Below are 14744 nucleotides of genomic sequence, written 5' to 3'. Positions count from 1 at the left end.
CTCTTATTTCCTAAACTTAGAAGCAGCATATCCTACTCTAGATTTTTTTTTTCCAGTTTTATTGAGATATAGTTGACATACAGCACTGTATAAGTTCAAGGTGTACAGCATATGACTTATGTATATCATGAAATGATTCCCACAATAAGTTTAGTTAACATCCATCATCTCACACAGATACAAAAAAAGAAAAAATCATTTTTCTCTTGTGATGAGAACTCTTAGGATTTAGTCTCTTAACAACTTTCATATATATCGTATAGCATTACTAACTACAGTCATCTGTAGCAGCTTTACGTGTAGTAAACCAAACTGGAAACAACCCAAATGTTCATCAACAAATTGTGTTATAATCCAACAATGGAATACTATTCAATAATAAAAAAGGAACAAATTATTGATACCTATGACAATATGGATGAATCTAAAATGTATTATGCTGAGTGAAAAAAGCAAGTCTCAAAAGACTATATACTGTATGATTCCATTAATATGACAAATAAATGTAACGTGTATTAGGTCAATTGGCAAAATATTAATAAGGTCTGTTTATTAGATAATAGTATTGTATCAATGTTAATTTCCTGATTTTCATCACTGTTGTAAGAGAATGTCCTTGTTTTTTGGGGAAATACACACAGGCATTTAGGAGCAAAGGGATAGAATACAGCAGTTCAGAAAAAAGTCTATTGGAGAAGAGGATGATAAAGAAAATATGATAATCTTAACATTTGGGTCTGGGTAAAAATGAGAATTCTAATATTCCTGTAACTTTTCTGTAAGTCTGAAATTATTTCAAAATAAACAGCTTAAAAAATAACCCTGTAGTATTGGCAGGTTATAGATTAGCAGGAAGAGACCACATATAGGCACACATACCTACTCACTACTTCCTGATTTATTTAGCCAAGGAAACAAAGTTTAGCAGAAGCCAGGTGGCTACACAAAGCAGGAACAGATGCAGCCCATCTTTTCTGGCTTTCTCCATGTCTCTTGATTCCCTGTGGGGTGTACAACTACTGCTGACACTCTTCACTCAGTGAGTGTTCCAGAGCTGATAACATAGCCAGTCTCTCACACTAACACCTTTTTATGTTCTGACTTAACTTCATCAGCATCTTCTTAAGGAATTTACACTAAGACTATATGAGCTTACACTTAAGGGAATATCAGAGTGTTCTAAATTAGAACACCTGCACGTCAAAGAGTGAACCAAACTGATCAGCAGCAACGGTACTTCCTCATCGTGGGAGGGGATGCAGAGCTAGTGGCCAGGTGGCTCTGAACAGTATCTCTGCCTCCAGCTTTCCCTATTCTCCACAAAGATCAGAAGAGATTGGGGGGAGATTAGATCCTTTATCTCTAAAGTAATTTAGGTTTATATATTTAAAAATATATATATTTGTTTATTTGGCTGCATCAGGTCTTAGTTGCGGCATGCAGGATCTTCGTTGTGGCATGCGGGATCTTTCATTGTGGCGCGCAGGCTCCAGAGTGCGTGGGCTCAGTGGTTGCAGTGTGTGGGCTCTCTAGTTATGGTGTGAGGGGTCAGTAGTCGTGGCACGTGCAGGCTTAGTTGCCCTGTGGCATGTGGGATCTTAGTTCCCCGACGAGGGTTTGAACCTGCATCCCCTGCATTGGAAGGCAGATTCTTAACCACTGGACCACCAGGGAAGTCCCTAGGTTTACACATTTTTAAAAGGCAAAACAAAAATGGGGATATTTTTTCATTTGATTACAATAATTGGTTCTTAAAGAATGCATCGATAAAACGATTGGATTAGATGCTTTTTTAGTTCTACAGCTCTGTGATCAATCCTAGAACCACCCTGAGCTGAACAGCTATGGTATGAAGAACTAACATTTTTTTTTTCTGGTACAACGACCAAGGTAAATATTTAACAGAATTACAAATCAGGGCTGGAGAGCTTCACCTGCCTTAAGTAAATGCATTTATCTGAAATACTGAATGATTCCTTCATTTAACAAAGAATAGGGGCTTCCCTGCTGGCGCAGTGGTTGAGAATCTGCCTGCCAATGCAGGGGACACGGGTTCGATCCCTGGTCTGGGAAGATCCCACATGCCGTGGAGCAACTAAGCCCGTGTGCCACAACTACTGAGCCTGCACTCTAGAGCCCATGAGCCACAACTACTGAGCCCTCATACCTCAACTACTGAAGCCCATGCGCCTAGAGCCCGTGCTCTGCGATGAGAAGCCACCGCGATGAGAAGCCCACGCACTGCAATGAAGAGTAGCCCCCGCTCCCCGCAACTAGAGAAAGCCCGCGCGCAGCAGCGAAGACCCAACACAGCCAAAAATAAATAAATTTATTAAGAAAACCCCCAAAGAATAGCATCTACTTTGAGGAGCACTGTGATCCCCAGGCTGTAAGAGCTCACATTCTAGTATAAGGAAACAAGGCCACTGCTCAATGAAGTGAAAGGTCATAAAAGAGTGCAAAACCATAATCCTCTGAAGATTCAGAGACTGCAGACAGCAGGAGCCCATCAGAGTTGCTGGAGCAGTGGAACTCAATTGGCTGTTGCGTGCTTTACTGCAGGCCCAGGGTGTCACATACAGAGTCATGAAAGATAACTGCAACAGCCTGTGGACCCAGGCCTTGGTGGGTGATTACTTACAGCCTTGCGCATAGGTCTGTGTTTGAAGCATCAGCCTGTTATTGAGGCATCCTCACCCTGCCACCAGCTCCCTCTCTGCTGCTTGCAGTCCCTCCCGGCAAACCACTAAGGCTCTCTACCCTTAGTGAGTGTCTGATTCTGTTCCTCTTTAAGAGGCTTTCCATAACGTGTCAATGTTACGGAAATCTTATTGTGTTTTCTTGGAGGAAAGCTATTAGCATCTTTTCATGTGTCTGTTGGATATATGTACGTCTTCTTTGGAAAGATGTATATTCAGGACCTCTGCCCAATTATTAATTGGGTTATTTGTTTGTTGGTGTTGAGTTGTATGAGTTCTTTGTATATTTTATATATTAACCCCTTATTAGATACATTGTTTGCAAATATTTTCTTCCAAAGCCTTTTGATTTTGTTGTTAGTTTCCTTCATTGTGCAAAAGCTTTTTAGTTTGATGTAGCTACATCAGGGAAATAGAAATAAAAACCACAGTGCAATATCACCTCAGATCTGTCAGAATGGCTGTTATCAAAAAGATAGCAAATAGCAAGTGTTGTCGAGGATGTGGAGAAAACGGAACCCTTGTGCACTGTTGGTGGGAATGTAAATTGGTGCAGCCACTATGGAAAACAGTACGGAGGTCCCTCAAAATATTAAAAATAGAAGTACCAGACAATCCAGCAATTCCACTTGTGTATTTTTGCAAAGAAAATGAAAACACTAAAAGAATGAAATCTTGCCATTTGCGACAACAAGGATGTACTTAGAGGGTATTAAGCTAAGTGATATAAGTCGGACAGAGGAAGACAAATACTGTATGATTTCACTTATATGTGAAATCTAAAAAACAAAACAAATAAACAGGTAAAACAAAACAGAAATTAGACTCATAAACAGGTGGTTGCCAGAGGGGAGGTGGTGGGGGAGATGCGTGAAATAGGTGAGGGAAATTAAGAGGTACAAACTTAACCGTTACAAAAGAAATGAGTCACAGGGATGAAATGTGCAACATGGGGAATATAGTCAATAACAGTGTAAATATTTTGTATGATGGCAGATGGTAACTAGACTTATTGTGGTGATCATTTTGTAATGTATAGAAATATCAAATCATTATGTTGTGCACCTGAAACTTGCATAGTATTGTAGGTCAATTATACTTCAATCAATAAATCTATCTATTGATAGAGTAAAGAAACACGACAACAAAATGCAATGCATGACACCTGACTGGATCTTGGGTTGGAAAGGAAAGCCAGCTATAAAAGATATTATTTTATTGGAACAATTGTTATAATTTGACTATGGAGTTGATGCTATTTAATATTATATAAATGTTGGATTTCTTGAGTGTAACATTATGATTATGTAAGGCAGAATGCCTTTGTTTTATTAGATACAGGCTGAAGTATTTAGAGTTAAGTATCATGATGTCAGTACTTACTTCCAAATGATTCAGCAAATATAGTTATTCAGAGAGAGAGAGAGAGAAAGCCACCGAAAGATAAATAAAGTAAATGTGCCAGAATATTAAAAACTGGTAAATCTAGGCTGATGGTATACAAGTGTTTATTATTTTTTTCCAATTTGTTATATAGGTTCAAAATATTTCAAAATAGAAAAAGGGGCAGGAGAGGTTCAATAGGCTTTTCAGGTCAACCACGTTTAGAAGGTAAATGGGAAAACACAAGCAAAAACAAACACACACAAAAGCAGAAAGGGTTAGGGACAGCTCAGCTCATCTATCTTTCCTTTTGCGTCCTAAGTACTAGAACCTTTAGTCTGATCAAATGGACAAGACTCTGAGAATTACGTTATACTTTACACCTATTGCCTGTATTATATATAAAAATAAACCCACAAAATCGGCAATAGTTATAGAGGGCATTTGGGGGGAAATTGGAAGATAGGCTGTATACTAAATAGTAATATTGTATCAAGGATCATATCCTTATTTGTGAGAATGATATTGTGGCTATGTAGGAGAATGTTTATGTTCTTAGGAAAGAAATGCTAAAATATCTGCCATTTACACTCAAATGATTGGGGAAAAATGTGTGTGTGTGTGTGTGTGTGTGTGTGTTTAGAGAGAAAACACCAACGTGGCAAAGTATTAACAACTTGAAGATTTTGAGAAAGGGTGTGTGGCTATTTATTGTAATATTCATACAACTGTTTCATAGGTTTAATATTGTTTAAAATTAAAAGGTGGGACTAAAATCAACTACATGTCAATAAAAAATTTTTTTTAAATAGGTGGGGTAAAGTTTCCACATTTCCTTTGGTTCTCTTTAGGTGCCTGCTAATTGGTTTGGCTTTCTTTTAAATTTACACTTTTGTCATATCTTCCTCCTTGTCCCCTTTCAGCCTAACAAAAGGATATATAAATGAAAGACCTATGCATGTTTCCACATAGAAAACTCTTCTCCAATAAGATAGTTATTGCTTTAAGATAGAAATGAGTGAGGACAGTATGCAATAGTAGAAAAGTATAGGCTTTATAGTAAGACTCAGGTTCAAATCTTGGTTCCAAAAATTATTAGTGGTGTGACCCTGGAAATGCTATATTTGATCAGGCACACAGCAGTTGTTTAATGATTGGTAGAGATTTGGGAGTAGGTAGTAGTAATTATTATTTCAAGGACACTGGTTGAAGACAGTAAATTTTCTTGATATTTCCATTCTGCAATCGCTATATCATCTGCCCCTTCCCACCCTTAAACTGATAAAAAAGGAATCACAACATTAACCTACCTCAGAAGGAATGTCACAAAGTATAAAAAAAATTTTTTAATGACATTTATAATTAAAAATTCAATGCAGCCAACATTTACTGAGCCCATACTTTATGGGCACTGTGCCAAATGCATAGTTCTTGCCCTTAGGGAGTTCACCACTTAGTGAGGGAAACACGTAAATACACAGTCAGTACAATACAGGTGAACTGCACTAAGTGCTAAAATAGAGGCACAAAGTATTATAGGAATACTGAGAATGGAGTAAGCAGCTCATTCTCACAAGGATTATCAGGAAGTGCTTCATAGAGGAGATAAAACAAAAGCTAGGAATTAAAGGATATATAAGATTTCAACAGGTACCAAGGGGAGCAGGTCATTTCAAGTAAAGGAAATGGTTTTAGGGACTTCCCTGGTGGCACAGTGGATAAGACTCTGTGCTCCCAATGCAGGGGGCCTGGGTTCGATCCTTGGTCAGGGAACTAGATCCCACATGCATGCCGCAACTAGGAGTTCTCATGCCACAACTAAGGAGCCCACCTGCCGCAACTAAGGAGCCTACGTGCTGCAACTAAGGAGCTGGTGAACCACAACTAAGGAGCCCGCCTGCCACAACTAAGACCCAGCGCAATCAAATAAATAAATAACAATAAATAAAAGGAAGTGGTTTTAGCAAAGGTACAGAGAATCAAAGATCATGGTAGGTTTGTAAGGGAATATGTATTTGGTATGGAATAGCTAGGTCTTCAGATGTATTATGAAATATAGGGGATGAGAATGAAGGAAAAATTTGGAACTGTATCATTGTTTTAAAAAAATGGCCCTGAACACTATCCTAAGGAGTTTTTGCTTAATTCTGGAAAGCCTTTGAAATTTTCTAAGCAGAGCAGTGACATGACTAGCTTTATGTTGGCCAAGTCGACAAATGTACTTTGTTGGATATGGTGGAGGAGAAAACTGGAGAAATAAAACTTCTGTCTGATGTTTCTTTTCTAGGTGACTGGGTGGATAGTGATTGCATTAATGGAGACGGAGAACACAAGAAAGTACCTGGATATTTGTGGGGGGTGGGGAGGTAGGGAAAAGGAAATGAAATCAGCTTTGGATATGTTTGGTTTAAGTTGCCCAAGGAACAACTCATATGCAGATGTACAACATGTGATTGAATATTCTGATAGTTTGGATAACTGTTCAGCAAATATTCACTCTTTTTGCCCTCTTAGTGTGGGCAGAATATACTTCTGTGCCCTACTGATGTGGGAACTTACGTTGGTGAACCTGGGGCAAGCAAAGCCTTGAAATATACTTGCTCAGTGGGGCTTATGTTTGTGAGCTTCAGATAACACCATGAGAAGATCAGGTCCTGGCTAGTTCACTGGTCTAAGATGGATAAGAGACATATGGAGTACCCAGCCAGCTTGCCAACTGCAGCCTGGAGTAGAGCTGCTCCAGCTAGACCTATGAGCATGACAATAAACACTTATTATTGTAAATCACTAAGTTTTGGGTAGTTTGTTAAAAAGAATAGCTGAACAAGGGAATTCTCTGGCAGTCCAGTGGTTAGGACTCGATGCTTTCACTGCTGTGGGCCCAGGTTCAATCCCTGGTTGGGGACCTAAAATCCTATAAGCTGCGTGATCCAGCCAAAAAAAACCCAAACAAACACAAAAAAAGAATAGCTGAACAATACTACTATATATTTAGAGCATGAAAAATAACTAGAGATAATACCTCCATCAGGTCATGGCATAAACAACTGTAGTACTCTAGAGTAAAAAGAAATCCCCTAAACAGTCTCAGGCAATTAATTCCCTCAAGGATTCCCTATTAAGCAGCATTTGATGTACAAATCAGAGTGTTTCATGTCCAAGACTTTTAAAAGAATTAATGCAGTCATTATTATAGTTGAGAAACATACTGTAGAGCAGTATTATGTGCTAGGCGTGGTGCTAGGTAACTAAGGGAGAAAAGAAAAAACTTAAAAAGATCAAGTGTCTACTATGTGACAGGCACTGTGGTAGATGCTTTACAAAGATGAACATATTTAGTATTCAAAGCAACCACGTGAAATATGTTATTTTCCAGGTCCCATCCCCAAGAGATTATGATTCAGTAGTTGGGAAGAGTGCAGGAGATACAGAACATGCATTTTAAACAAAGCTCTAGGTGATTCTGATGCAAGAGATCCATGAATCACACTGAGAAATACTGAGTGCGAGAAAGAATGAATTTGCATGATGGTAAGTGGCATGCATTTTTCAAATTTATTCTTCCCAACCCATTTATTACTCTTACATGAAGCCATGACAAACAGACATTATTATTCTCCTTTTATAAACGGTTAAACTGAGGCACAGTCAGGCTATATAACTTGGTTAAGGTATCTAGTTAAAATGTGACAGTGCCTGGACCTATAAATCTAAATATCTACTAGGTATCTCTTGATGCCCTATTGTAAGTTCAAGCTCAACATATTCCAAAAGAATTAATCATTTTCTCTACCCAGCCTCTGCCCCAAACACAAACACATCTGTTCCTCCTCTTCATATACCCAATCTCAATAAATGGCACTACCATCTACCCATTTGTCCATGCTAGAATTCTCCTTTGCCTGCTAAATCTAATAAACTGCCTTATCCTGCCAATTTCACCTTCTTTTCTTAAATTAATTTTTTTTTTTTTTTTTTTTTTTTTTTGCGGTACATGGGCCTCTCACTGTTGTGGCCTCTCCCATTGCGGAGCACAGGCTCCAGACATGCAGGCTCAGTGGCCATGGCTCACGGGCCCAGCCGCTCCGTGGCATGTAGGATCTTCCCGGACCGGGGCACGAACCCGTGTTCCCTGCATCGGCAGGCGGACTCCCAACCACTGCGCCACCAGGGAAGCCCTTAAATTAATTTTTTACTGAAGTATAGCTGAATTACAATGTTGTGTTAATTGCTGCCGTACAGCAAAGTGACTCAATTATACATATATATACATACTTTTTCATATTCTTTTCCATTATGGTTTATCACAGGATATTGAATATAGTTCCCTGTGCTACACAGTAGGACCTTGTTGTTTATTTATTCTGTATATACCAGTTTGCATCTACTAATCCCAAACTCCCAATCCAACCCTCTCACCTTCTTAATAGTTTTGATATTTGCTGTTTCATATCCACCCACACTACTACTAACTTAACAATAACAGCTTAATTTATTGAGTGCCTACACCATATCTAGCACAGTACAGTAACCCTTAGATCAACTCTGTGAGGTGGGTAATATTACTATCTCCATTCTATAGATGAGGACTCTGAGGCTTAATAGCTTTGATTTGATGTCCTTTTGCCTCTATACAGGTAAGTTCTAGTCAACAGCTCAGCTTTTCCTCTCATCTTTCCTAGTTCTTCTCTCTCCAACAAGTTCTAGAACACCTCCTCTTGTTTATTCTACTGACAAATGAAACTTAACAAGATGAAAACTAAACCTACAGTAAACTTTTCCTATTTTCCTGTTATCATCACTGGCAACTTCACAGTTTTGTAGTCTTTAGTGTTGAAGTTTATAAGAGGAATCATGATGTAGTAGAAAGGAACAGGGAAGAAAGTTAGAATCTGACCTGAATTTACTATTTGATTTCACATTTTTCTAGCTTTCTAGCTCTAAACTCTGTGCTTATTAAGTTTCCTTAAATACAGAATGAGGTTAAGGGTAATACTAACTCATGTAGTCTTATATGGGAAAAATATAATATATAGCGTTAAATCCATTTCTGAAGAAAAAAAATCTCTCCAGTGTGGCACACTCATAAGTTGGTACTCCAATATATCTTAAACCCATAGTCTGGATAATCTTTGTCAGTCAAATCAATCTCCTGCTTAAGTATCTGAAGTGGCTATGTCTTATCTACTGAATAAAATGTAAACTGAGCTCTGCAGACACCCGACACCCTCAACTATACCACTGCCTATTCTTACACCACACTAGCTTTACTCTATGAAACAATCCAATGGAGTCATTTGGTTCACAAGCATTATAGCTTCTTATTCCTCAGCCTGCTCTCATTCTGTCCCTTCTACATCTCAAAGCCCTCTCATTTCTTTTACCAGTCCTTTCTTTTTATAAAGAAAGGTATATTCCTTTCTTTAAGATCCAGGTTGGTAGCTAACAAACAACTAGGTGTCTGGATCAAAACAATGAGTGCATGCAGTTCAAAACAAAGGCACCACAATGAGACCGGTAGGAGGGGTAGACACACGATATAATCAAATCCTGTACTCCCCGGGTGGGCAACCCACAAACTGGAGATTAATTATATTACAGAGGTTCTCGCACAGGAGTGAGAGTTCTGAGCCCCACTAAGGCCTTCCAGCCCAGGGGTCTGGCACCATGAAGAGGACTTGGCTTTGAAGGCTAGCAGGACTTGAACGCAGAAGCTCCTCAGGATTGATGGAAATAGAGACTTCACTCTTAAAGGGCATACACAAAATCTCATACACCCTGGGACCAAGGGTAAAAGCAGTAATTTGATAGAAGACTGGCCCAGACTTACCTGCTGGTCTTGGAGGGTCTCCTGGTGTGGGGGAGACCCTGGGGACATAGACAATGGTGGCAGAAACATCAGGGAGCATTCATCTGCATGAGCTCTCCTGGAGACTGACACACCTTGGCACATCAAGACCCGGCAGAACGGAACAGGCTGTAGGCTTTACTGCTGGGATGCCTGAGGCCAAATAACAAACTGGATGGGAACATAGCCCCACCCATCAGCAGACAGGCTGCCTAAAGACTTCCTGAGCCCACAGCCGCCTCTAGACAGCTTCTAGACACAGCCCTGCCCACCAGAGGGCCGAGACCCAGCTCAACCCACCAGTGGGCAGACATCAGAACTAAGAAAACTATAGTCCTGCAGCCTGCTGCAGGCTAGACACTACCCTGGGACCAGCTGGCCCCTGGCTCTTGGGTGACGAGAGGGGAGTGTAATCCTGGGATACATAGGATGTCTCCTACAGAAGACTACTTTTCCAAGGTGGAGAAACATAACTAACCTACCACATACATAAAAATACAAATAGCAATTTAGAAAAGATGAGGAGACAGAGGAATATGTTTCAGATGAAGGAACAAGATAAAACCCCAGAGGAAGAACTAAGTGACATGGAGATAGGCAATCTACCCACGAAAGAGTTCAGAGTAATGATCGTAAAGATGATCAAAGAACTCAGGAGGAGAATGGATGCACAGAGTGAGAAATTAGAAGTTTTTAACAAGGAATTAGAAAGTATAAAGAACAACCAAACAGAACTGACAAATACAATAACTGAAATGAAAAACACACTAGAAGGAATCAATAGTAGATTAAATGAAGCAGATGAATGGATCAGTGAGCTGGAATACAGAGTAGTGGAAATCACCACTGCCAAACAGAAGAAAAAAAAATGAAAAGAAACGAGGACAGTTTGAAAGACCTCTGGGACAACATCAAATACACTAATATTCGCATTATAGGGATCCCAGAAGAAGAGGGAAAGGGCCTGAAAAAACATTTGGAGAGATAGTAGCTGAAACCTTCCCTAACCTGAGAAAGGAAATAATCACCAAAGTCTAGGAAGCGCAGAGTCCCATACAGGATTAACCCATAGAAGAACACACTAAGACATGTTGTAATCAAAATGACAAAAATTAAAGATAGAATATTAAAAACAACAAGGGAAAAGCAACAAATAACATACAAAGGAACTCCCATAAGGCTATCAGCTGATTTTTCAGCAGAAACCCTGCAGGCCAGAAGGGAGTGGCACAATACACTTAAAGTGATGAAAGAGGAAAAATCTACAATCAAATAATACTCTACCCAACAAGGCTCTTGTTCAGATTTGACGGAGAAATCAAAAGCTTTACAGACAAGCAAAAGCTAAAAGAATTCAGCACCACCAAACCAGCTTTACGACAAATGCTAAAGGAACTTCTCTAGGCAGAAAAGAAAAGGCCACAACTAGGAACAAGAAAATTACGAAATGGAAAAGCTCACTGGTAAAGGCAAACATACAATAAAGGTAGGAAATCATCCAAACATATAGCTAGTAGGGAGGTTAAATGACAAAAGTAGTGAAATTATTTGTAACCACAATAAGTGGTTAAGGGATACACAAAACAATTAGATGTAAAATATAATATCAAAAAAAGTAATTGTGGGGCTTCCCTGGTGGTCCAGTGGTTAAGACTCTGTGCTTCCACCGCTGGGGGTGTGGGTTCGATTCCTAGTCAGCGAACTAAGATTCCACATGCTGTGTGGCATGGCCAAAAAAATAAAAAGTAATTGTGAGGAAAAGAGAGTACAAATGCAGGTTATCTAAAATGCATTGGACATTAAGAGATCAGCAACTTAAGCATATATATATATATATATATATACAGACTGCTACACAAAAGCCTCACTGTAAACAAAAATCTCTAATAGATATATGCACAAAAAAGAAAAAGGAATCCAAACATAACACTAAAGATAGTCATCAAGGACTTCCCTAGGGTGCAGTGGTTAAGAATCCACCTGCCAATGCAGGGGACACAGGTTCAAGCCCTGGTCTGGGAAGATCCCACATGCCACAGAGCAACAAAGCCCATGCGCCACAACTACCAAGCCTGCGCTCTAGAGCCTGCGAGCCAAAACGACTGAGCCCACGTGCCACAACTACTGAAGCCTGTGTGCCTAGAGCCCGTGCTCCACAAGAGAAGCCACCACAGTGAGAAGCCCGTGCACTGCAACAAAGAGCAGCACCCGCTCACCGCAACTACAGAAAGCCTGTGTGCAGCAGCGAAGACCCAACACAGCCAAAAATAAATAAATAAATAAATAAATTTTAAAAAAAGATAGTCATCAAATTACAAGAGAAGAGAACAAAAGAAGAAAGGGGAAAAAAGACCTCATAAACAAATCCAAAACAATTAACAAAATGGCAATAGTAACATACCTATTGATAATTGCCTTAAATGTAAACAAACTAAATGCACAAACCAAAAGATATACACTGGCTGAATAGATACAGAACAGGACCTGTATATATGCTGCCTACAAGAGACTCATTTCAGATCTAGAGACACATACAGACTGAAAGCGAGGGGACAGTAGAAGATATTCCATGCAAATGGAAATCAAAACAAAGCCACAGTAGCAATATTTTTATCAGAGAAAGTAGACTTTAAAATGAAGATTGTTGTAAGAGATAAAGAAGGACATATGCATAATGATCAAAGGATCAATCGAAGAAGAAGATATAACAATTGTAAATACATAGGAACACCTCAATATATAAAGCAAATGTTAACAAACGTAAGAGGAGAAATTGACAGTAACACAATAACAGTGGGGGACTTTAACACACCCCACTATCCCATCCCCACTTCTGTGGTCACCTTGGAAAGCAACAACCTGGAATCACAGTGAAAACCACCAGCTTTGCAATCACCTAATGGATTAAAGCTCCTTCAAATGCCCATTCCCAGAGAACTGTCATTATTTGACCTGTCTGGTGGTTCCTTGGAAGGCCCCACTCATAGGCTCTCTTTATTTGATCTGACTTGGAGCTTGCCAATGCAAACCATCTTTTATCCCAGAGAAGCTTGTCAAAAACAGTCGCAGACAATTGTTTAACAGTGCAGCTGCCTGAGGCAGTAGACAACAGGGCAAATGAGAGGTTCCAATAAACTAAAATGAAAAAAATAAGAAATGAGATGTTTATGGGGGCTTTGAAAAGCTCAGGTATGAACCTTGGTATTGAAAAAGCCAAACACATGTCCAGGATTGTGCACATGCTCAGGAATGACATGAAAAGGCCCTAAGATCACAATTCTGGGTACCCTTGAGAGTCTGCATAAGCAAGGAGCAAGCAGAGTTTTAAACTGTCTGGCTAAGTATTGATTACATACCCCAAATTGCATACAGAGCCCCTTACCATAAAGTGGAACACCTATTGGTTTCAGGCATATAGGGAAACTTCTGTCATTGTTTCAGGAAACCATATCTAAAGAACTAAAGGAAAGTGTGAGAACAGTATCTAACCCAATAGAGAATAATAATAAAAAGATAGAAATTAGTTTTTAAAGGAAATCCTGGAGCTGAAAAGTACAATATTGAAATGAAAAGTTCACTAAAGGGGTACAATGGCAGGTAAGAATCAGCAAAACTGAAATATAGGTAAATTGAGATGATCCAATCTGAGAAAACGGATAGAAAAATGAATGAAAACAATGAACAGAGCCTCAAGAGAACTGTGGGACACCGGAAACCCCTACAAAAAAAAACCCCAAAAAACACACAACATACTCCCTAACAGTTTTCACAGAGGAGAAGGGATAGAAGGGGCAGAAAGAATATTTGAAGAAATAATGGGTGAAAACGTCCGAAATTTGATGATGAACAACAATCTACACATCTATGAAGCTCAATACATTCCAAGTAGGATAAACTCAAAGAGATCCACATGTAGATGTATCATAGTCAAATTGTCAAAAGTTAAATATAAAGAGAGAATTTTGAAAGCAGCAAGAGAGAAGTGACTTGTCAAATCCAAAGAAATCTTAATAACATTTGATTTCTCATTAGTAACCAGTTAATGCCAAAAAAAGTGGGATGACATTTTCAAAGTATTGAAAGAAAAAGACTGTCTATCACAAACTGTATATCCAGCAAAACTATCCTTCAGAATGGAAGGATCAACTTCCATCACTACTGGATGAAGAGCTCCATTACTTGCACCTAAGTGTAAATTATTAAAACAAACAAACCAATAAACATAACCTAAAAAAAATTTTTTTTAACCCCAATCATGCCAAGACTTTGGAAAAGGTTCAAAGAGGAAACAGCAAATAAGAAATACGTATTCAAGAAAAAATATAAATATTTGGTAGGAAAGGTGAAAATCTGTGATATTTCAAGAAAGACTGCTGCCTGCCTCCCTCCTCCTAGTTCAGTGAGGTGAGACTCCACTCCAGACTGCTGCAGCCAAGAACATAGGGCTATTTCTTCTCTCAGCTACCAGCTGTAAGGCTTTCTTCCTGGGAGAATCAGGACATCAATGTTTCTCATACTGCCTGCAGCTATCTATTGCTGAAGCTTAGTCCCAAGTGAGTGTGGTGGAGAGGTAGGGGGTTCCCTTCTTTTATCCAACCTCCACTCATGGAATGGAGACCCTGTTTTGGGCATGGCACACTGAGAATACTTGAGGAGCTGCAATATAAGGGAAATGAAATTTCAAATCACAATGAGATAACATTTCACATCAACTAGGGTGGTATAATAAAAACAAAGCAAAACAAATAAGAGTTGATGAGGAAGGATTTAGAAAAATTGGATCCATCATACATTTCTAACATCTATAATGTAAA

General features: G+C 39.2%; 2 protein-coding genes across 3 annotated transcripts in view; one reads left to right on the top strand and one right to left on the bottom strand.

Annotated features, from left to right (window-relative positions):
* Positions 1 to 6435, top strand: part of INTS4 (integrator complex subunit 4) — a 134463-nt gene extending 128028 nt beyond the window's left edge. Inside the window, exon 22 of one of the 2 annotated variants that reach the window (XM_060303761.2) lies at positions 6370 to 6435. The gene's annotated coding sequence lies outside the window, so the exon portion shown is untranslated. The remainder of the gene's footprint in view (positions 1 to 6369) is intronic. The other variant, XM_030835971.3, reaches the window with a different exon arrangement.
* AAMDC (adipogenesis associated Mth938 domain containing) overlaps positions 1 to 14744 on the bottom strand; it is a 33403-nt gene that overhangs the window by 9459 nt on the left and 9200 nt on the right. The gene's annotated exons all lie outside the window — the stretch shown is intronic.

Source organism: Globicephala melas, chromosome 8 (genome assembly GCF_963455315.2).
Source record: "Globicephala melas chromosome 8, mGloMel1.2, whole genome shotgun sequence".
Classification (NCBI taxonomy): Eukaryota; Metazoa; Chordata; class Mammalia; order Artiodactyla; family Delphinidae; genus Globicephala; species Globicephala melas.
This window is presented reverse-complemented; position numbering and strand designations above follow the sequence as displayed.